This window comes from Dermochelys coriacea, chromosome 25, assembly GCF_009764565.3.
Source record: "Dermochelys coriacea isolate rDerCor1 chromosome 25, rDerCor1.pri.v4, whole genome shotgun sequence".
NCBI lineage: Eukaryota > Metazoa > Chordata > Testudines > Dermochelyidae > Dermochelys > Dermochelys coriacea.
Window position 1 is genome coordinate 13,217,753 of NC_050092.1, and position 10,164 is coordinate 13,227,916.

The following is a 10,164-nucleotide window of genomic DNA, read 5'->3' on the forward strand; positions in this document are numbered from 1 at the left end:
AGCACCTCCCCTCCCCAGTCTCTCTTAGGGTTTGGGGCCTGCCCCGAAGGGAGCCAGCACCCGAGGGGGGGGGGGAGAGGAGATATTGGAGTCCCAGGCTCTGAGAGGAAGCAGTGGATCCCCCATGATTCCCTGGTGCCAGGCACACACCCCTGCCCCAGTGCCAGGCAGATGCCCCTGCCGCAGATCTAACAGCTGCCCCTGGAGTCTCTGGGGACTGGCCCCAGCCCAGTGACCTGGGCAGGGGCTGCTGACCTTTGTCAGCTTGGCCCAGGGCAGCCACCCCGCAGCTTCCCCTCTGCGCTAGGTTTCTCTTTCAGGAGCCCTTCTGCCTGCCCCCTGGGCTCACCCCAGACCCCACCAGCTGCCACAGCACTCCCCATCCTAGGGCGTCTGCTCCCCATGGGGCCCCTTGCCCTCCCGGCCCTGGGCTTCCTACTCAGGGTCCCTTCCCCCGCAGTGTGTGATATGAACATGCACGGCTGCTCTCCAGAGCTTGCTGTGCAATCCGCTGCATTTCAGTTTCCCTGCCAGTCAGCAGCCCCTCTGCTTGCCCGGCTGCCAGCAGCCCTGTTTGCTTTCCCAGCCGTCCCCCCCAGATAACAGGAGCCATTTACAGCATCTCCAGTCTGCTTCCCAGTGGGCCTTGCAGAACATTAAACAAGCTGCGCATTCCTGAAAGGCTTGCAGATAAGGCGGGTGGCAGAGGCCATTACAGGAGCAGGGAAGGTTCAGGGTGCAGCACTTCCTGCTCTGGCTGTTTGTCCGGTGTTACAAAACGTCCAGGGATGGCAAAATCTCCCCTCCACTAGCTCATACCCAGGCACTCCGTGATTGTCATCCTGGGGGCAGGGGAGTTGGAAACACTCAACCCCCAGCATGTGCCCCACTACAGCAAATTAACTTTAGGAGCAATAATACTATCCCAGGGCCTGGCTTTACAGTGATCTCTGTGCTGCATGGTGTTACTCCTGGAGGTGTGCATGTGCAGAATTTATGTCCCCTGCAGATTTCTTTTCTTCCCCCCTCCCACTTCCTGCACCCATCAGTCCTCAGCTACTGGGGGAGGGAATCACTGTACAGGGAGCTGCTCTGCCATCCCCCAACCACCATTTAACCAGACCCTCTCATCGAGCCCCACTCCCCCTGCACCTAGACCACCCCGATGAGCCACCCGCATTCGGATCCCCACCCCACTGAGACCCAACCACCTTCACCTGGGCCCCCCTGCAGATTCCCATTACCATTGCACCCAGAACCCCGCCCCCAACATGCCACTGCACATCCAAATCCCTCCTGCACCTGGATCCCCCACTGAGCCGGCTGGACCTAGATTGCCCCACACAGAACCCTCTCAACCCACACCTGGATCCCGCCTTGCTGAGCCTGCCTGCCCATACCTGGTGCACCTGGCATGGAGGGGCAGGGCCCTGGGGTGTTTCTGAGGCAGGCCCTGTCCTTGCACTGTGTCAAGGTTGGGTGCAGCCTCATCGCTAAGTCCCACCTCTGTGCAGCCAGTGGCTTGTGCTCTCCAATGCCATGCTGGAGCCTCCACATTTATTTGACAAATAAGATTTGCAGAATTTTAAAATATTGTGAGCAGAATTTTTAGCTTTTTGGTGCAGAATGCCCTCAGGAGTAACAGCATGGCCCTGTCACCTTCACCGCAGCAGCGGGGCTTGAACGCACATTCTCCTGTTCCAAATGCACAGGCCCCTTGAATAAGAGAGAATCTCTATTGGCTAAATGCAGTATAGGGTTAATGTCACACAGAGCATGTCCACCCCTGAGCTGGATCAGGTAAGTCTACACATACTGCAATCACGCCTCCAACTACTGTGTATTCAGACCGAAAGCTGAGCAGTTCTGGTTACATCTAATAGAAGACAGTTGCCACTATAATAGTGTGCGTACGTGTAACATCTAGAGGCCGCACCCAAAGCTAGGTACTGTACATGCACCGGCACCAGTACGAAACGCTCCCTGCTCCAACCAGGGTATGATACAGACGCAAGGCATGTTCAAGAGGGCGTGAAACCGTTAAGAGGGCCTGTGGACGGTGTGAGGCCGGTAGCGGCCCCCGGCGCGCCGGGACCGGGTCTTCTTGGAGTCGGGTTGCTTGGGAATGCAGCCCAAAGCTGGTGGTAAACTCCATCTAAGGCTAAATACTGGCACGAGACCGATAGTCAACAAGTACCGTAAGGCATGGGAAAGCGAGCATTATTCTTCCCATTTTATAGATGGGGAAACTGAGGCACAGAAAGACAAAGTGACTTGCCCAGGGTCAAACAGGGAGTCTGGCAGAGCCAGGAGTTGAACCTAAGCCTCTTGAGTCCCACCCCCACCCCCGCCACCCCGCTGTGCCCAAGGCCACCCTTCCTCTCTTATAGTTTAATTCTTTCCCCAAAGTACTTCCCCACACTGTACTGGTCACTCACTGTTACCCTAGGACTGTGAAATGAGATGCTCGTGCATTCAGTGTGGGCTTCTGTTGACAGGGCGGGACAAGGACCCCAAATTGAAATGCGACATATATATCCTAGGTCACTGAAAGGTCATCAGCTTACACAAAGGATATTAATGGCACCTGTGGAACCGTCACCCCGAAGAGAAGGCCTCCAGTTTGGAGGAATTAGTTCTGTGTAGCAAACTGCAGCTGGAGGCATGGCCAAAGATGAACTGTCTAAGGTAGTTTCTGATAGTTGCTTCTGCCCCAATGGCTGGACTATGCTCAGCTACAAGACTGAGAGGAAGACATGGATCATTTCACCCAGCCCTGGAATGCAGCCACCTCTGGAGGAGAACATGGCAGCTGTTTAACAGCACACAGCTGCGACGTAGTTTAGGACCAAAGAAAAGTGCTATATGCAGCTGCACTGCTGTGGTGGGAATCTAGCAAGATAGAAAGTAGTTGCCCACATTTGGCATGGGGCCAGGATGCAGTGTGAGCATTCCCCGCCCCCTGCAAAAATTCCCACAGGCTCTTCATTATTGAAGTAGCACAAGGTCTTCATTTGAAGTCTCACCCCAAACATAGCTCCTGCATCGGGGAAGGGAATTTGTGCAGCACACTCCTCGCCTGGGTTTTCTCTGCGGGTAGCCCAGGAAGCAGGTCTGACTGTGCTCTCCAGGGGGACACAGCTAGAGGGGGTATAGAGAGACGATGGTAAAGGAGCGCAGATGCAGTGTGCGGGCCTGCGTGTGCAGTGCCTGCTAATTAGCACACAAGCGCCAGATTTATTTTGGTTAATGAAATCTTATTAACAAATCGGTGGCAAGGATAGTCCCTGTGGGAAGCAGGCAGCTTGCAGGTGGGAATGCATTCTGCAGAGTCAGTGTAATGCTGGCTTATTAATAATTAACTAAGAAATAAACTACAAACAAGGCAAGTAAACTGGGGCTTGGGCCCTTGCTATTGTACTGCCTTAGCCTTTCACCCGGGGCCAAATTGTGCACTTGGTTGCGCTGCAACGGCCTAGTTTTGTAGCAGAATTATCAGCCTGGCTTCGGTGAGCAAAGCCCAGGGCAAAGGGGCCAGCCCTGCGGCTCAGGGGACCTGTGTGCTATTCCCTGACCTACTGTGTGACCTTGGGCAAGTCTCCTCAACTCCCTGTCTTGTCCAGCTTGGTTTAGACTGCCAGCTGTTTGGGGCAGGGACAGTCTCTTACTGTGTGCGTACAGCACCTGACACAACGGCACCCTGTTCTCGTCTCCAGTCTCTAGGCTCTCCTGGAATAGAAACAGGACTAAACTGAGCACGCTGTATGGTCACTGCACTACAGGGACTAGACCGGGGGGCAGGTTTGAGGGGCTTGAGAAGAGCTGCAATGTGGGGGCTTTTCCAGCACTCCATGTGTTTCTCCTTCACTTTCACATCTCGCACCACTGTCCCACTCATCCCGAAATACAGAAATATGCACCAACAACGCTGTGACCCAAACAAGCACAGGGCTTGAGTCAAGCCTCTCTGAGACCGCAGACAGAGTGCAGCTAAGGGACATCTACTACTGCTCAGGACATAAATAAAACCTCCATTTCCTCTCGGCTGAGGGTGGTGGTTCAGGAGATATCCACTAACACACACAAGAAGGGAGGCGGCCGCTGTGCAGCCTGCAAACTCACAGTGGGCGTGCCGTGTGCTAGGTCTTAAGGTGACCAGGTTACCAGATCCTCTGACATACTGGTGCCCAATCGATAGGGAAGTGAGCCCGAACAATCAGCTTCTTGCTTTTGTGGTTTCACTCAGCCTCCGGGGTCCTTACATTGTAGTTTCTGGAGTGGCAGCTGGGCGGCTTGGTTCTAATCTGCAAAAAGCTGAGCGATGCTGTAGCAGGGCGGGACTCACCTCCAGAGTGCCCTCTGCAGACTGGTGTCCCACTTGCCCCAAGTCCCTCCCAGACTCTGGTGCCTCTTTCACACCAGGGTGCTGCCCCCTGGCAGTACCCCCACAGATCTGGGTCCGCCCCCACCTCAGGGAACCCCCACCCTCAGGGATCCCCACCTCGCCTCAGTCTTTGGCTACTGCCAGTCACCATCTAGACCCTGCTCCCTGGGGCAGACTGCAGTGTAAGTGCTACTCATTATCGGCAAGGAGGGTCTGGACCTGCAACTTCTGCCTACCCTTGGGCTGCCCTCTGCAACCCCAGCACCCTTTCCCTAGGCCTTCATCAAGGCCTGCAGCCTGGGGGTTTCCCAGGCCAGAGCTCCCCAGGCCTTTCCCCAGCCCTGCTCCACTTTAGTAGCCCTGCTCAGCTCCCAGTAGTCAGGCCCTTCCCTCTCAACATCTAGAGAAAGATTGTGTCCTCCTGGCCCACTGCCCTCTTATAAAGGCCAGCGGGGCCCTGATTGGGGCATGGCCGCAGCTGTGGCTGTGGCTTGCTGCTCCCCACTGTATTTCCCACTGAATGCATCCAATGAAGTGAGCTGTAGCTCACGAAAGCTTATGCTCTAATAAATTTGTTAGTCTCTAAGGTGCCACCGGTACTCCTTTTCTTTTTGCGAATACAGACTAACACGGCTGCTACTCTGCACCCTGCTACAGTTGGTTAAGTAAAGTGTGATTACAGACAGTCATTGTCGTGTGAAAGTGACACTCCAGGGTCTCACTCAGCAGCTCCTAGATCCAACATTCGGTGGTTTTATGAGGCTGAAGAATATTCCCCCCCCCCCCCCGAATTCTAATGTTGCAGGCCAGCTAAGCATCTTGCCGGACTGATTTTGCTTCCTGGAGCATCCTGGCAATGGGATGGGAGTGGTGATTTCTGTAGATGATGTGGGAGACAGAACAGACTTTGGTTTGCTCTTCCTGCAGGGGCTGACTGGAGTGAGTTGTGTGAGGCAGGCACAGCACTTAAAAACACCCCAAACCTGGAGGAATTTTTGGCTAGCTTGTAAGAGAAAGAAGCCCCCACTTTTGCTGCTCCCGGGTCTCTTATCTTAGGAGTGAGGCAGGGAGGGGAGAACATCACCGAGCGCCAAACCTCTCCCTGGTGTAAATACAAGGGCTTAGGCCATGTTGCACCTGGGATGAATTTGTCGCAGGCTCTTCAATCTGAGAAGCGTGACAGTCATCCCCCCATAGCGGAGCATCTGGCTTGCTTTTCCTTCCTCCTCTGTCAGCCTTTGATTTATGGCCTTTTCCCCTTCTCACCCCCCTCCCCCCGACACTCCCCCAAAATAATAATCCAGGAACAAAGGAAGAAATTGGATCTTCTTTGCCCAACCTCCTGCATTCCCCCCCACCGGAGGCCGTGTTTGTTTTGACATCAGTGTCCAGTTGGCGAGGGCCTTCAATCGCGGAAGGAATTCCTTTCTCCCCTCCACTGCCCCGTGCTGCTCCACTGACTCAGCAACACAAAAGGGCCTCTCTCCATTTTCGGCAGGAGGAGGGGGTTTTTTTTGGTCATTATTGTTTTGTTTGGGCCTTCGAAAGGGCAACTCCATGCCTGTCCCCGGAGGCTGCTGTGCACAGGAGAGCAGGAAGGAGTCCACTGCGTCCTTAGCACTGCCCTGAAAGTGACGCGAACGTTTCGGCAATGCAAAATTTCCTGCAGGCGTCTCTCCGCCCTTTCCTCCAGGGCCACCAGCTCCAGACCCAGAAATGTCATTTTTCCCCCATAAAATGGGCCATTTTCCTATCAGAATTCACAGATTCATCCATTTTTAAAATCATTCTGATCATCCAGGGCCTATTTTATGAAAGTCTTTAGGCAGACAGGTACCTAAAGAGATCTACCGAAGCACCAAAGTGAGCTAGGTACCTAGAGCCCCTTGTCCGACCCCCTCTATAACACAAGCCGAAGGATTTCTCCTGCTGACTGTCATCTCAAGAGCCTCTTCTTTTAACCAAATGTGGTTTTCTGTGCCTATTGATTTCCATCAAATAAGTTGGTATAGCCGAAACCATCACATTTCCTTCGCGAGACCATTTCCCATGGCCTTTCTGGCCTGCTTTCGCTCCTTCTTATTTACGACTCAAAAAGCACCATGGGTTTTGAACTGCCTCATGGAGGGTTGGGGAGTGCAGCGGGGACCATGGAACTTTCAAACTGTCTCCTGCGTTCTACCTGCGGGAGTTCCTCCGTTTAAGAAACTGCCTGTCACCGGCACATTGCTTTATCTTACCGCTGGGTAGGGTAAACCCCCCAAAACTGCCATGTCCGGAAACTTTCCCCCCACCCACATGAACAATCTTTGTGAGTTATTTGTGAATTTCCAAGTGGTTCCAAAGCTGCAGAGCTGGGTAGAAAGAAAAGGAGTACTTGTGGCACCTTAGAGACTAACAAATTTATTAGAGCATAAGCTTTCGTGAGCTACAGCTCACTTAGATAACACATCATCTTGGGTCTGACCCTGAATCTACTGAAATAATTGCTTCTCTCTTTAGCAAGCAACATAGAAAGCCACAAAATAAACTATATGGAACAGAAGTTGGGGGCGGGGAAATACTCCCTGGATGGAGTAGAGCCAGAGAACAATTCAATTCAACTCCGTACTTTAGTGGCATAGCAAATGCTGCCACAGTGAATGAGAGAGGCAGATTTGCAGCTCAGTGAGTTTGGATTTTCATTCCCTGGTGTGGAGGCCAGCGGGTTATAATATGATGCCACTATGGATTTTGCATGGAAGATGCTTGGATACCATGGCAATGGGTGGCCGGAGAACACCATCAGTTAAATAGCTGCCTGCCCTCTCTACTGTCAGGTCTCCTTTCTCCTAAAATCAGGCACATGTTTTTCCTCAGTGCTTTTTCAAAACAAATTTTTGACCTTCCCTGAGCATTTGAGACAGTCTCCTCTCATTCCCTTGTATTTCAGACACCAGAGAGGAAAGTGACTCTCTGTAAGATGACCCGATTTTATAGGGACAGTCCCAATATTTGGGGCTTTGTCTTATATAGGCGCCTATTACCTCCCACCCCCGTCCCAATTTTTCACACTTGCTGTCTGGTCACCCTCAACCTCTCCTCTTAGCACACCGGGTGGCCTGCCAGTCCTCGGGGCTCAGGCTGCCCTTGCTGCCTCTGTAGGTCACCGGTTCTGGATTTGGCAGGGTGTCTGCCCTAGCTTTGCGCAGTCAGCTGCAGAGAGGTATCTGGTAGTGGCATGACAGCTCTGTGCAGGGATCTTGCAGTGGTCTGGCTTGTTGTTTGGGATTTGTTCTCCCCTGACCCTCCCATGATGTGTCCTGGGGTGTTCATAGGGCTGGAGGTTGGAGTTGCTGAGGTCCCAGGAAATGACAGTACATTGGAGTGGGATCATACTTTCATTTGGCTCTTACGTGTGAGCCTCCAGTTCTTTGGGTGGGTGGCCAGAGGGCTGCTTGCTGCTTTGGCTGAGAAGGCACCAGACCTTTAGGATTCAATTTTTCAATTCCCCTCCATCTTAGGCTGTTATTGAGACCGAGGCAAAGGGATCCAAAGGGGGAGGGGAATACAAACCAGGGCTATTGTAGTGAGGCTGAGTTTTGCACCCATTTTGCCCTGGTGTAAATAACTACCCTTCCCGAGTGGTCTTTTCTAGGGAAATTGAGCCAGATCTTGCTTTCAGTCACTGTTGCTGGAGTTCACAGATTCCAAGGCCAGAAGGGAGCACTGTGATCAGCCAGTCTGATTCCCCCCACCCCCCTTCCCGGTTTAGCACAGGGCGGAGAATGTCCCCAGAATCATTCCTAGAGCACAGAAGAACATCCAAGCTTGATTTAAACATGGCCAGGGATGGAGAAGCCACTGTTCTAATGGTTCACAGGTACTATGGGATATTTGTTTTGCTGAACTGCAAATGAAGGGTTGATTGAGCAGTTTTTAGCCTGCCAGGTGTCGTCAGCTGGTGAAGTTGGACCCCAGATTTCATTCCCGTCCAAGATGTTGTCCTGTCATATGGTTTTATCCGTAGTTTTACGGGAAGGTTTGGGGGGAAGTTTAGGACATTCTCCTGGTTGCTCCACTCCAAATAAATCTGTGCCCAGCTCTTCCCCCCCAGCTGCGCCTTCATTCACTGAAAGGAAAAGTTTGTCTGGGTCACCATGCTCTTTTTGGAATCTGTTTTCTTTCTGTTCCGTAGAGGGACAAGGCTGGGGGCGGTTGACCTGTCACACAGAGATGTTTTATGGTGGCCCCAAGAGAATTTGCAGCTGCTTCCTAACTGGCTCCAGGCTGGGGAGAAGCCCAGCTCCTTGCAGATGTGGGTCAGGGGGATGAAATTGCCCGTTAGTAGCACTGTGGATCTATTCTTCTGCTGGGAGCCAGGGATTTTCTCGCCCATTCTCCACTGTTCTGTGTGTCTGCAGTCGCTCCCAAATGAAGATGCATGTGGGAAACTCCAGCAGCTTTGCTTCTCAGGGGCTGATGTGGTACAAATATCGTCCCTACTTTCCAGTTCTGATCTAAACCCCAAAATCAGACCTACATTCGCTGGGAGCTGGGCCTTGAGTCCCCAGCTCAGTTCATATATCTTAACGAGCCCTGGCTGAGTAAGTATCCCTGAAACTACCTCGCAAATATCTCGCTCAGCCTCAACTCCAAACACCTCCCAGAGCAAGTTAATCCACATCTAGGCATCTGACTTAAAACCAACAAAAGCAGGGGAATTTGAAGCAAGAGAGGACAGTGCCAGATCACCTCTCATCCATAACTGTGGTATTTAGGCAAGTGTTTTCCCCTTAACAAATAAGAGAAAGCATCAGATCAGGGCTTTTAGGGGTGTAGCTAAATTTGCAAAGCCAGTCTTTGCCTCTCACCTTTAATGTCATGTAGCAGCTGTGACTGACTGGGTATTTTTGCTTTTAAAATGCAGTGAACAGTCTGAAAAGCAATGGCACCACTTTCTTCCCTGTCCACAGACCTGCTCCCCCTGTGTCTAAGAGTCACAGCTGCTGACCATCAAAATTGGGGACAATAATCTTTTCTTTCTCCCTCTTCTTCCCTGTCTTGTGTATTTAGACAGTGAACTATTCTTTGCAGGGTCTGTCTCTCTCTATCTGTTTGTACACCACCTAGCACAATGGGACCCTGATCTCGGCTGGGGCCTCAGGACACCACTTGTAATAATAATGATGATAAACAAATTTCCACAAGAGCCAATCCAGCTATGAAAGAGCAAGCCAGAGTCTGTTCTGCTTCATGCATTGTCACCAGGACTGAGCCACACTCTGATTGCAGTCTCTTTCCCACCCATGTCACAGGCAAGAAGAACCCAACTGAATTTTCATATCCTGGGGTTCAGCCTTTTAACCATAGCAGAACTGGCATGGCTCAGGTCATGTTTTAGGGCACCAGGGGCAGGAGATCTATGCTGCTGATTTTCACGATTTTACCACGAGTGTCATGAACTGTGGAGGTTTCCTAAAGCCTGAGCTCCTGGACTAACGTTATTACATGAGAATCTTGGCTTTTTTTTTTTAATGTAATATTTCTTAAAGTAAGTTTCTAGGCCTCCTGGACGTGGCGAAAAGCTTGGAAAACATGACCTGCTCGTGATCTAAAGGCTCAGAAGCTGGAAGGTGAAGAGAAAGAACCCAGTATAGATTATTATTGCAGCTAGAGAGGTTTAGGTTGGACATTAGGAAAAACTTCCTAACTATCAGGGTGGTTAAGAACGGGAATAATTTGCCTAGGGAGGTTGTGGAATCTCCATGATTGGAGATTTTTAAGAGCGGGTTAGACAA